Genomic DNA, 14,673 nt, shown 5'->3' on the forward strand with positions numbered 1-14,673 from the left:
GACCCTCTGGGATTCCTCTGTTGGGAATTCTGTTTAGCTCTTTGCCTCATTTTTAATCTGGCTTCTTGGTGCCTGACTTCTTAGGTTCTTTATATATTTTGAACATTAGTTCTTTTTCAAGTATAGGAACGAACAGTGAAGACCTTTTCCCAAGTTGTAGGCTTCCATTTTGTCCTAATGATAGTGTCCTATGCCTTACAGAAGTTTTTCAGTTCATAATTTCCCATTTATCAAGTGTTGATCTTAGAGCCTGAGACATTGGTGTTCTGTTTAGGAAATTGTCCTCTGTACCAGTGTAGCAAGGATATTTGCCACATTATCTTCTAGCAAATTTAGTGTGTCTCGTTTAATGTTGAGGTCTTTGGTCCATGTGAACTTGTTTTGTGCAGGGTAAGAAATATGGACCTATTTGCACCCTTCTTCATACAGACATCCAGTTTGTCCTGTACCATTTGTTGAAGATGCTTTTCCCCCCCATTGTATGGTATTGCCTTCTTTGTTAAAATCAAGTGTTGTTAGGTATGTGAATTCATTTCTGGTTCTTTGATTTGATTCCACTGGTCAACTTGTCTGTTTCCTGACTAATACTCTGCAGCTTTCGTGATGGTTTCTCTGGTATGTCAAGGAAGGTGGAATCCAGTAAATATTCCATTATTGAAAATACTTGGGTTTTTTTTTTTTTTTTTTTTTTTTTTTTTTTTTTTTTTAGCTTTCCTGGGTTTCTCTTTTGATAAGAAGGTAAGATTACTCTTTCAAGGTTTACAAATAATTGTGTTGGAATTTTGATGGGAAATGCATTGAATGTGAAGATGCTATTTTAAGATGGCCATTTCACTTGTTAATCTTACTGATCTATGAGCATAGGAGATGTTTCCATCTTCAGATGTCCTCTTCAATTTCTTTTTCAGAGACATGAAGGTTTTGACAGACAGTTCTTTCAGTAGCTAGATTAGACTTATACTATGGTATTTTATATTATCTGTGGGTATTGTGGTAGTTTTGTTGCACTGAATTTTTTCTTGTCCCTTTTATTTATTGTATAAGGAAGGGCAACTGATTTTTTTTTTTCAGTTAATTTTGTAATTTAGTATCTATCCACTTTCCTAAAGGGGTTTTTCACCTTTGGTGTAGGCATTTTGGGGGTAGATTTTTTTTGAGGTCTCTTATGTATGTGGGCAGCCTTGTTTAGTCTCTAATGGTAATTTTCTCTCCATTTAAGTTGTTCACTAGAGGCTTTCTTAGGAATGCAAATTTTATTGCTGATGTCTCTAATACTTTTAACATGAAGGGGTGATAGATTTTATCAAGCTTTTTTTCAGCATCTAATGTGATGATCAAGTGAACTTTACCCCAGCCTCCACCCCTGTGATCTCCAGCTATCCCTATAGTCTCATGGCCACCTGGCCATCTCCACTGAAACACCCCATTTCCCTGACCACACCCACTCCCGTACAGTTCTCTCCTTCCATCTGCCTCCTGCAACTATTTTATTCTTTGTTGTGAGTTAGATACAAGCATCCTCTTTTGATCCTTCCTTCCTGTTGATCTTCTTTTGCTCTGAGTATAGTCTGGTTATCCTGTTCTTAATCGCTAACACCTCTACATCCACACTGTCCTTGTCCCTTGGGTCTGGGTTACATCACTGAGGAAGATATTCTCAAGGTCTATCCATTTTCCTGCAAGATTCATTATTATCTTTGTTTTTAACAGCTGAATAGAATTCCATCATATATCCATACCATATTGTCTTTTTGTCCTTCTCAAAGATGCATTTTTATTTTGAAAAACATGTGCACATGTGACTAGTGAAGCCAGAGGAGGCCATTTCCCTAGAGTTGGAGCAAGTGTTCTAGAGACAGTGCTGAGGACTGAACACCAGTCTTCTGGAAGAACACCAGGTATGCTGAACTGCTGAGCCATGTCTCAGGTCTACATAGTCTTCTTTTTTGATTTAATTAAAATTTTTTACTTACTCAATTTAAATCTAGCTCACTGCCTGACTTTCCATCATGCCCCTCTCACAATCGTTCCCCCAACTTCCACTCCTTTTCTCCTCTGAATGGGTAGGGCCTCCTTGGGTGTCTCCCTACCCTTTGACTTCAAGTCTGTGAGGCCAGGTACTTCCTTTCCCATTGAGGCCAGACAAGTCAGCTCAGCTAGTACAACATATCCCACAGACAGGCGAAAGCGTTTGGGACAGCCCTCGCTCCAGTTCTTCAGGACCCTCATGAAGAGCAAGCTGCACATCTGCTACATAGGTGCAGGGAGGCCTAGGTCCAGCTCATGTGTGCTCTTTGGTTGGTGATTCACACCCTGAGAGCCTCAAGGGTCCTTATTAATTCACTCTGTGGGTATTTCTGTGGAGTTGCTATCTCATTTTGGGTCCTCAGTTTATCCTCCTGTTCTTCCATAAGAATCCCCAAGCCCCATCCACTGTTTGGCTGTGGGCGTCCATATCTGCAGCTGCCGATGGAGCCTCTCAGATGACAAGTTTCTCCTTTGCCAAACATAACAGAGTGTCATTAATAATGTCATGGCATTGTACTTGCTCAGGACACGGGTCTCAATTTGGTCTGCTTATGGTTGGCCATTCGTGCAGGTCTTGGTCTATCTCCTGTGGCTGGATGATTTTGGTTTTTGTTTGCTTGTTTCGTAGACAAATATACCTTGGGTTTGATATTCCCAATGTAGTGACTCAAAGCTGAGGTCATCCCAATTGTTTCTTGGGTGGCTTCTTTATTCCAGGTCTCTGTCTCATCGGAGATGCCGCCCCTCTTCACCCCTGTCCATTGCTGATTTCCCTTCATTTTCATGGCCATCAAACTATCTCTTTCTCCCCACACCTGATCCTGAACAACGTGCATTACTCTCACTATCTCCTCTCCCACCCAGTTCACTCCCTCAACCTGCCTGTTATGACCATTTCATTCCCTCTTTCAAGTGAGATGCCGGCACCTCCCCTGTGCTTTCCTCCCTGTTTACCTCCTCTGAACCTGTGTAGTGCAGCGTGGAAGCTGTATTTTTGACCAATAACTGTTAATAAGTGAATAAATACCATGATTTACTGTTGTGTCTTGAGATGATATCCTCAAGTTCCATCTGTTTGCCTGCAAATTTTATGTTATCTTTGTTTTTCATACCTGAATAGTATTCCACTGTGTGGGTGTACAGCAATTTCTTGATCCATTCTTCAGCTGAGGGACATCTGGGTTATTTCCAGTTCCTGACTATTATGAAAAAAGCTGCTATGAACATAGTTGAACAAGTGGCCCTTTGGTATAGTGAGACATCATTTGTGTATATGCCCAGGAGTGTTATAGCAAGGTCTTAAGGTAGAACTATTCTCAGTTTTCTGAGAAATCAACAAAATGATGCCCAAAGTGGTGGAACAAGCTTTCATTCCCACCAGTGATGGAGTGTTCCCTTTGCTCTTCATCTTTGCCAGCGTGTGCGTTCACTTGAGTTTTCACCTTTGCTTCTGTGATGGGTATAAAATGGGATCTCAGAGTTGTTACTGATTAAGCAGCTCTCAGTTTTGATGATTCTTTGTGTTGTTTTTTTGTTTCTACATTTGAGTATTTCTGCCCTCTACTCCTCTTGAGTGTGTTTGCTTCCATTTTTTTTTCTTCAGATTGTAAATGTGCTGTTAAATTGCTTATATGAGATCTCTCCAATTTCTTTGAAGGGACATAGTGCTATGAACTTCCGTGTTTGCACTGCTTTTATTGTGTCCCATAAGTTTGGATACTCTGTGCATTGATTTTCATGTTATTCTAGAAAGTTTTTTTATTTCTTCTTTCACCAGTGGTCATTCAGCAAAGAGTTATGTAGTTTCCATGAGATTGTAGGCTTTCTGTTGTTTCTGTTGTTGATGCAATCAAGTTTTAATTTATGGCGGGCTTACAAGATGCAAGGGGTTTTATTAATGTTCTTGTATCTGTAGATGCAGATCTGTATCTGTACCTGGTCAGTTTTGGATAAGGTTCCATGAGGGACTGAGACAATACATGGTTTTGTGTTTGTATGAAAGGTTCTGTAGATATCTGTTAAATCCATTTGATTCATGACATGTATGAGTTACATTATTTTTCTGTTGAGTTTCTCTTTTGGTGACCTGTCCATTGGTGATAGTGGGGAGTTGATGCCCCCTACTATTAATGTGTGAAGATTGATGTGTGATTTAAGCTTTAGTAATGTTTCTTTCTGAATGAGGATGCTCTGGTACCTCAGTATTGATGGTCATAACTGAGACATTATCTTGGTGGATTGTCTTTGTTTAGTATGCAGTGTCTTTCCCCATCTCTTTGGTTACTTTTAGAGAAAGTGTATTTTATTTGATATTAGATTGGCTCCTCCAGCTAGGATCTTGATGCCATTTGCTTTCAATGCTTTTGTTCAGCTCTTTAATCTGTGGCAGTGTTTATCTTTGTGGCTGAGATGTGTTTTATATGCAATAAAATGATGGATTCTGTTTCTACAACCACTCTGTTAGACTGTGTCTTCATATTTGGTAAGTGAATCCATTGATGCTGAGAGATACCAGTGTGTCACGATTCTTTGTTCTTGTTATTTTGATGTTGGTTTGCCTGTGTTTCTCTCCTATTGGTTTTGCTGTGAGATGATTAATTTCTTGTGTTTTCTTTGGTTAGTTACTCTCTTTGTGTTGTAGTTTTGCTTTTAGTGTCCTCTGTAGTGATGGATTACTAGAAAAAAAATGTTTGCATTTGGTTTTATCATGGAATATCTTTTTTCTCCATCTATGTCGATTGAAAAGTTTGTAAATATTGTAGTCCGGGCTGACAGTTGGGTTTTGTAAGGGTCTGGAAGACATCTCTAAAGCCCTTCTGGCTTTTAATTCTCTGTTGAGAAGTTGGGTGTAATTCTGACTGGTCTGCCATTAAACATAATATGTTACTTGCCTTTTTCTCCTTGTGGCTTTTCATAGTCTCTTTGTTCTCCACATTTAGTGTTTTGATTATTACGTGGCTGAAGGATTTTCTTTCTGGTGTAATAATCTATTTGCTGTACTGTAAACTTCTTATATGTATATAGGCATCTTTGTTCTTTAAGTTAGGGAAGTTTTCTTCTGTGATGTTTATGAAGATATTTTCTGGGCCTTTAATCTGGGAATCTTCTCATTCTACTCCTAATTTTCTTAGGTTTGGTTCTGTTTCTACATCCCTACTGTCAGCCTGTGTCTTTTTATTGGGGAAGACAAGTTCACTGTTGTTGAGAGATATTAATAACCAATGATTTTTAATTCCTGTCATTCTCATGTTTGTGGAACCAAGATTATTATGTGGAGCACATAATAATTGGTGTTCTCTGTAAGCTTATTCTATGTTTATAGACATTTTTTCTTTATGTTGGGTACATTTTCTTATATGTGTTGAAAATATTTTCTCATCTCTGGATCTAGTACTCGCTTCACTTTTGTGAATTCCTATTATTCTTAGTAGGATTTTCACAGTCTTCCAGATTACCTGAATATTTTGAGTCGGTATTTTTAGGTTTAACATTTTCTTTGGTTGATGTATTAGTTTCTTCTATTGTATCATCTATCCCTGACATCATCTCTTCCAACTCTTTATCATGTATGCTGTGTGTCTGTTCCTGTTCTTTCTCCTAGGTTTTCCATCTCTCTGATTCCCTAAATTTGTGTTTTCTTTATTGCTTCTTTTATTTTTTGCAGGTATTGAATAAATTCATTTTCTTCACTTGCTTGATTGTATTTTCTTGTATATTTTAAGGGATTTATTAATATCCCCACCTAAATTACTCTATCATCATAAGATTGGATCCAAAGTCCTTTTTGTGTGTGTGTGTGTATGTGTGCTTTGTTTGTATTAGCGTATCTGGGGCTTGCTGTAGTAGGATAGCTGGGCTCTGCATGTGTCATATTGACTTGGCTCTTGTGTTTTTATGTTGGCCTTTAGCCAAAGGTTATCCCTGGGTGTTTCTGGTGCAGCAGTTCTGAGCTTTGCCTAGTCATTGGAAATCAGGGGACAGTGTATGTCTCAGAAAAACTGGGCAGCAGATTCCAAGAGAAGAAGTCTAATGTGAATGTTCCTGGTGCAGCAGGTCTGCTGAAGTTGGGTTTAATTGTGGCCAGAGAGAGACACTCAGGGGACAGCCTGCAGCTCAGCTCTGGGGTTTCCTTTTTCAAGGTGGAGTTGAGACATGGTCTCACTTAATATGTAGCTATGTTTGTCCAGGAAATCACAGTGATCCATCTGCTTTTGCTTCCTAAGTGTTGGGACTCACACTGTGTGCCAGTAGACTCAATCTATATTTGTTTTCAGAACCATTAGCCTAGAGTTAAAAAGTATCACAATTGATTATACTTATTCTCCTAAAGATTGGGCTTTCTATCAGTCTGAGGAAGTTTATTTAGGATCATCGCAATTGTGTATGGGTAATTAATTTAGGCATTACTGTTTGATAAACTACTGTCATCTTTGATTTGAAATATACAGGGAATGCAATAGTTCTCTGTAAAGTTATTGCCTACAAATAGTCTCTAGATAGTTCTCATAGAAATTGATACTAAAAATGAGCTTGATCATTTTATATGCTATGTTTTTCTATACTTGTTTAATCCCATTTTTGTTTTTATTTTCAGAAGTCTTCTTTTTTAAAGATGAGAGGCCTTTGTCCTGGTAAGGTTTAACAATACATCAATACCAAGGATATTCAAAGATAAGAAGCAATTTTTGGGGGTGTACTTTAAGACTTGTGTGCTACAGGTCCCACAGTATTATGAATATATATTTTATCTTGAAAACTTGCTCATGCATGTCGCTATCGTCTCCGACCAGCAGAAAAGGAGCAATGACACAGCGTTCTTCTCAAAGCGGTTTATTCAGGAACTTTAGAGCATGCAAGTTAAAATCTTTTGTCACCCCTTCTCTGTCTCTCTCTCCCCTTCTCTTTTTCCCTCTACCCCCAAGTGCAGTCCCTTTATCCTCTCTCACCTCCACCTCCTCAGTCCATGTTGCGTGGCTGCAGTTCATAGGTCTGAGTCATCTGTCCTGATCTCAGGTCATGGGTGCGCCTGCGCAGCTCACACGGTGGGAGTGGCTAATCTGGGGGTGCAGGAGGCAGTCAGGTGCTAGTCACAAGACTTGACCAGAGTCCCAAGCACCATCTTGGGACTACCGCCACACCTGATCTCCACAATTGTAGTTCACATGAACATGAACATTATATTCACCCACCATATTAAAAAGCAGCTCTGCAGTTTGGGAAAAAAAATCCCACTGGGATTACCTCTGCACATTGAAGTACATTTAGAATTCCTTTGGCTTTTCAAAGCCTTACTAAATTCAGTTTATGAACTAAGACCCACACTAGTGGTTATCATTTCATGCATTCATCTTGTCTGACAGCTTACCTAATTTTGGGATGATTTTCAGTAGCCAGTTATTACTACAGAATGTCAACCAATTTCTCTCTTCCTTTAAAACCAGCTTTACATGTAAAGGACCTTTTTGTCAGATGTAGTATATTTCATAGAAAACAAGACACCCATATCTTCCAGAATGCTTCATCCATCAGCCATCTGTTCACATGATCTGTTTTTCACAGTCATCCTTTGACTCTCAGTAGAGTATCTGAATGTAGAGAGCCAGTCAACAGTGTGACTGTTACTTATCTCTCTACAAAAGGTGTGTTTGTCTTCCACATCAATTGGACATGAACAGAGGTAAAGCCCATCCATTCCTGTCCAGGATGCTAGGGTAGACACCAGTTTGGTAGAAAATTAAAAGTTATATTTCAAAGTAATTCTGTGCTCATTAAGATTATTTACTACCGCCAAGAGAGGAAAACCATATTGTCTTTATTGGGCTAAGTATCAAGAAAACATATTCTAAACATTATTAAATAGCTTAGTGACTCCATGTTTGAAAATTCCCTAAATCATCAAAGCTAATGTCAAAAGTGACGATTCAAAATTTTTCAGTATTAAAACTGTTCAAAGAATTCTTGCAAAATTTGCATGTTAACAACCACTAGGAATTCTAAACTGTTCCAGAGTAAAACTTCAAGTGTCTGTTAAGTTTTATTGTTCTTTGCTCTTGTTATTATTTTATTAAGTTCATAGAATTTTGTGTTTAACATAAAAATGGGCAGATTGTGGATTCAGGATGTATTCATGCTTGAGCTACGAAGGATCATCTTGAACATTATGAAAGCTGTGATGGGTTTTGAAGAGTTCTAGCAGCAATAGGAATCTATTTGATGGTTAACAAGCCAACCTCTTTGGTAGAAAATTCTTAGTGAAATATGTCCAAAGTATTATAAGATTATGTGCTATGCTGCTCTAGGGGCATAGCCATGAAAATTAGAGTCATGGTACTAATTATATTGTGTCTATAGATTTAAAAAAGTCATTCAGCGTAGCTATCAAAACAAATACTGGAGAGGTAGTAGTCTCTCTCTCTCTCTCTCTCTCTCTCTCTCTCTCTCTCTCTCTCTGTGTGTGTGTGTGTGTGTGTGTGTGTGTGTGTGTGTGTGTCTGTCTGTCTGTCTGTCTGTATCTGTGTTTAGTTTTGTTGGGCAAATTTTTATGAACTAAATTCTTCCCTTTCTTCCACATGGAGAAAAGTTGTAAGGAAAGTGTCCCCAAACATAATTAAATGGTTAAATAACAAATTAATGGATTTTTTGGTTAAATTTTAATGTAATATAAGTTAGGAAATCAAACAAGAAAAAATTCAAAGCATTTGTTTAATATGAATGTTTTATATGAATATTAAAATAACACTCTTAAAATGCACCACAGTGAAGTAAGACCACCAGGACAGCTAAAATCCATCCTGAAAAAAAATCCTCTTTCCAGGATAATAAGGTAAGATTAAGGGTGAGTTGATTGCTGATTCTATCCTAATTATAATGAGTTTTGTTACTACTACTACAAAAGTAAATAAGGAAATCAAATATGAATGTATTTATATCATTTCTTAATTTGCTTGCAAACATTTTTAGAATTTAAGAATTTGTTTCTAAGAAATTTCAAATTCAAATTCTATCCCCTGAAATATGTTAGTTTATTTATAATGAACTACTGATGTGTGTAGTGTCTTTTTATAAATAAAGATTTTAACCTATCCCTTGATATGTGACCTCTCTAGTTATAAAACAGCAAGTTGACTTTGTTATTGAAAGAATTTTTCTTTCAGTTTTTATTATAAATATATCATCATTGGCTACATAGTGTTATATGTGTCAGTGTGCGTAAAATATGGCATATCTTTAAAAATAGCAAAAATGGAGTATTCTATTATTTTCATTCCTTTTTGAGTCCTAACCGTCTTTAGGGCAATCTGGATCTTTTCCCTTTATATAATTTTTCAATTTGGACTTAATTGATAATTCATATATTGTCTTATGGTTATTTATAGTTGGCTTCCATTTAATGTGATCATCTTGACATAATAAACTACTGGCTCATTCAGGATCCTTTTAGAAAATGAACGGTATGTGAGTTTTGTAGGTAGTGTTGGAGAATGAAAACTGACATCTAAGCATTCTATGTAAGAAGCCCCCATATGGGCTACTCTGACAGTGCCTTTTCCCTTCAGTTCTATTAATTAGCAAAAGGTAGAGTGATACTTGGTTTATATGCTACAAGACATAATTTCTAGAAAAAAAGAACTGGCGAAGTAGAAGGAAGGTTGAAAAATCACATTGTTCCGTAGTACACAACATTAGCAGGTCCACTGAGTCTGAGCAGGATTCTAACAGTGGGAGAAACACCATAGAGTTTGACTTTCAGCACCTGGCACCAAAGCTTCTCTCATACCAACTTTGCCTTTGGAGAGAACCATCCAGAGAATAGCGTAGAGGGATCTAAATGACCCTCTTCTTATAAGCATGAGGTAAAATATTATTGTAATTGTGTGAGTTTCTTTTAAGTTATTTCAGCCCCGGAGTTTTCTCTGTGGTGATGAGGATTGAGAGAGGCCCCACATGGAGCACAGGGTCTACCAACAGCCACATTCTCAGCTCATTTGTTGGTGGGACAAATGCTCTGCTCTGGCCAAGGACAATGCCAAAGAGTGTACAGTGGAGTTTTTTCTACTGTAAAGGAAGTAAACAAAAATTGTTTAATTTTTTGGTTTGTTTTGAGGCCAGACTTTTGCCACCGGGTGAAAGTTGAGACATTAAATGGTTTATATGTAGAAATAAATTTAAGAAATATTTCATGTGAGGCACTACTCTCTCGGAACTGATGCTCTGTCCCCAAGCTTCGTCCGTGCTTTTCTTCCTGGAGTGATAATTCAGTTTGCATAGCCTAAGGGGGTCTTTCCAGATGCTCTTGCCATAGCAGGCAGTGGAAGTTGATGCCAAACCTCTCCGCACTGCACATGAGCTCGGGAACAATGCTAGATCTGAGGGCCTTTAGCATCTTTGTGAGAGGATATTGAGTAACACCCTTATCGCCAGAGCTTTGTCACACTGTCAGCTGGATATTTTTTCTAAAGGTCTTTGGGTCTCTTATGTTTGCCTATGTTATCATGATAGTCACCAGAGAATGTGCCTCCCTGTGGTAGGAACGAATGTTCCTCCACAGTGAATGAAGTTCAAGTCCAACCCATTCGCTTCTGCTCCAGATGAGTTTGCTCATTTCGTGTTCTGCCAGCATCCCCAGGCCAGAGACAATACTATCACAGTGGCGATATCATACTATCCTTTTAACATTTCTCTATGGAGAACAATTCAGGCTAAGATGACACTTTCTGTGTCTGATAGTTTTGAACAACCATTTATTATAGTAGGAACTTTTAACCCTATTTTCTCTGTATTTTAAAGGTACAGGGAAATGGAAAGGAAGAGTTCTCTATATATTTATTGCTTACATATCAATCAGTATTTACTTTGATGGTTTTTCATAACTGGCGCCAAAGCGTATAGGGTCACAGAATATTAGCCTCAGCACACCCTAGTCATGTTTCCTACAGTTGGTTAATGACAACTTTTGCCTTTCTGTTTAGTAGGTAGAGTGAAAACTACACCATCATGATGGTGAGAGTGTGTGCATTTTACAATACATTAATCTGTAGACAATATAACACTCAGAACCTGACACCGTCTCAGCCTCTGTGTCAGAATTTCAGCGTCTTTCTTCCTTCTACATTCACAAGCTGAACAATTATTTGTAGAGCAAACCATGTTGAAATTCCTGATTATATCTCTCACACACCATGAAATGCTGGTAAGAATCCATAGCATGGGAGATGATTCCGTGGAAAACATGCTTGCCATGCACGTGAGAGGGAAGTTTGGATACCCAGACTCCAAATGAGGTCTGACAGTCTCATGGGCATCAGTATCCTGGGGCACTTACGGTGAGACAGAAGGTGGAGGCAGAGAATCCCTTAAAGTTTACTGGCCAGTTAGCATGGGGTTTTTTCATTCAAGAACAAGAGGTCCAGCCACAAAACTAAGGTTGGAGGAAGGTTGCATGTTTTTCTTTAAAAGGCTCCCCGGCAAACCTACTGCTGTTGTTCCTGAGAATACAAAAGTGGATAATGTCAGCCTCACCTCATGTATCAAGGTAAAGTGCTTCTTTGTGAAATTAATTTTCTTATGAATTTTGTCCTAATTCAGCAGCAGTCTTACTATCCCAGTTTTATATGGAGAGATGGTTTGGAGGAAACTATATTGTAGATGTGGAACTTTATAAATTTGCAAGTGAGCAGTAAGTCCTCGTGGGTAGTTATGGCCCAATATGAGAGTGGACCCAAAAGACAGAGTGGAAGACTGAGTGTGCAGTCCTCACACACAGGAGGAAGTGTGACGTTTGACAAAGTACTGTTTGCAGAAATGAATACACATCAGAGTGATTTTAAATGGTCACGGTGCTGATAAACTGGAATGCATTTTAATAAGTCCAGATATTTCAATGATCCACGGATGTCCTAAGTGCCTTCACCCTCAGGAAAATTCAAGTCAGTTTTATCTCCCCTTGAACACTCCTATTTCAGGATCCTGTATGACAGCATCTCCTTGGTTTCTCTCTTTCATCTGTAGTTAAACTAAGTGGAACTTTTGGATATTTAGCTGTTTGTAATATGTTCATCAAGTTTGCCTTTTGAAGAGATTAGAGCGTTTTCTACCTGATTCTGATAAGGGTATGTGGCAAGCTCTTCATCTAGTTAAACCATAAGCGTCTTTCCCCAGTTAGCCAGCATTTCCAGAGACAGAGCCAAGTACTATATCTTTCCATCTAAGTTCTTTTAGTATTTAAAAATAATTTACATATATGTTCTTTGTGCCACATTTAAACACTTAAAATATTGTAGTGTTTTACGTAGATATTTCCATACCCAGCATGGAGCTACGTTGTCACTGTGAGGGGCTGGAGGTGAAGCTACGTTGTCACTGTGAGGGGTTGGAGGTTAGGAAACCTGCTTCTGTGGAACCTTCAGCCCTAGAGTGAGGGGCTGTGTGAATAAGTGGCACTGTAATGGTGTCTGAATGCAACTCGTGGACCAACGTGTTTCTGTAAAGTAGTTCCACAGGTTTTACGATATGGATAGCATTAATAATTAAATTGGCAATTATTTATAAATGGAAACATTTGCATTTTGTGCCCCCAACCATGGAAGAGAAAGACTGTCAAAAGGGGCCACACTGATATTAATAACCATCTTAGACAAGAAGCAGAATGACTGACACACAATGAAGCTTAGTCACAACCAGAACAAGGTCAAGTGTCTCAGTTCCTGATTTTCTCTTATTCTAGGCCAGCATAAAGGTTTTTATGTCTTGATGATGTCCTAGTAATTTGTAAATAGGCATATTACAAGGTATTTCACAGAAGGTATTTAGTGATAGTCTTAATTTTTCATGTGTCAATAGCCTGTGATTACTAAACAAAAGTTGATTTGAAAGCATGCATTCAAAAACAAAGGGTTAATTTAAGAACCAAACAAAAAGGTAACTTCGTACCTTTGTGCTGCAGGAAGAATCTAACAGACCTTCAGAAATAACACATAAGAGGACAGAGAAGACCATTGAAAAATCTGGAGTGTGTGTGTGTTCGCAGGAAAAGTCAATACCTGCTACGTGGGAAGAAAAAACATCTCTAATGGTAATTCCCTCTAATTTGAGAAGTAACATATTTGCTTGTTGTGATGGGGAATGAAGGTGTGTTTGCCTACGCCTTCACATGCAGTAGTGGAGAAGAAGAGAAACCCAGGCTGGAACATTCCCTCCCCTCCTTCATCCCCTCACTTCCTGCCGTTCATTGTATTAGGCAGTGCTTCTTCACTTTCCCAGTGCTGTGACCCTGTAACACAGTCCCTCATGTTGTGGTGACTCCCAGCTATACAACTGTTTATGTTGCTACTTCATAACTGTAGTTTTGATGGTGGTATGAACTGTAATGTCCTACGAGTGTTTTCAGAAGATCTTAGGCAACCTGTGTGAGACTGTTGTGTGCCCCGCCTCCAACTGATCACGACAGGGACTGAGAACCAGTGTTCTAACATGGAAGTGATAGTAAATTAGATTGTGGAAACAAAAGAGAGAAAAACAGAAAATGAGTTTGTTTTTAACACAGCGAGGAGAACTCATAAAATTACAGAAAATATATAATGCAGGCTCCTGGGGTAGGTAGAGTCAACATGAAAACAACCAACATATTTGTGTTTCTTATTTTAGATTGACTGACTTTACGTGTGTGAATGTTTCACATGCATTCTGCCTGTGTACCATGTATGTGTGCTTCCCACAGACCTGAAAAGAGGTCATGTCATTCTCTGAACTTGACGTTCCAGAAGTTTGTCAGCTGAACTATGTATATTACAGATCAAACCCAAGTGCTGTGCAAGAGCGATAAAGGTTAAAAACTCTTCAGCCCCCTTTTCATCCCATAGAGCGAATATGTTTGATATGCAAAGATTAAATGTATCATAGGGGGAGATAAGTGGTCAGTCTTAGGATATTTGTTAACTTCCTGGACCCCAGGCCTCAGCCTTCCAGGTTTACCCATTGAAGTCCAAAGGTGTAATAGGCAGGGTGCACAGAATAGGAGGCTGGGTATGTTGGTGCACACCGTTAATTCACGAACTCATAAAGCAGGCAGGGTGGTCTCTGTCAGTTCATGGACACCCTGTTCTGAAGTTTTGGGGGAGTAGGGAGAAGACAAGGTGAACTGTGGTATCAAAGAATAACTTGTATAAGTCAGTCTTCTGCTGCTGCTTCCAATTCAAGCTGTCAGTCATGCTGGCAAGTACCTTTAATCTACATCGACATTTCTCTGGCCTGTGGTTTACATTTTGATGGAATAGACTTCAGCATTAACACATACACTGTAGATAAAGTGTGTGTGTGTGTGTGTGTGTGTGTGTGTGTGTGTGTGTTTCTTTACAATAACACACATGCTACCCAGTGCATGGGAGGGTCAGACAGAGAGAGATGGTTCTTCGTGTGTTTGAATACTTGGGCACTGTTTGGAAGATTGTTTAACTTTCAGGTTATGGCCTAGCTAGCAGAAGGTTGTCAGGGAGAGGTTTCAATGGTTATGACTACATGTGGTACCAGTTCTGTGTTATCTGCTTCCTGGTCTGCTAGCATGTGAGAAACAAAACAGTACTGCCACAAACCAGGTCACCCGGGTGCCTCCTTGAAGTAACTGACTCATGTTCCTCATCAGATATTTTG

Source organism: Micromys minutus, assembly GCF_963924665.1.
Source record: "Micromys minutus genome assembly, chromosome: 14".
Classification (NCBI taxonomy): Eukaryota; Metazoa; Chordata; class Mammalia; order Rodentia; family Muridae; genus Micromys; species Micromys minutus.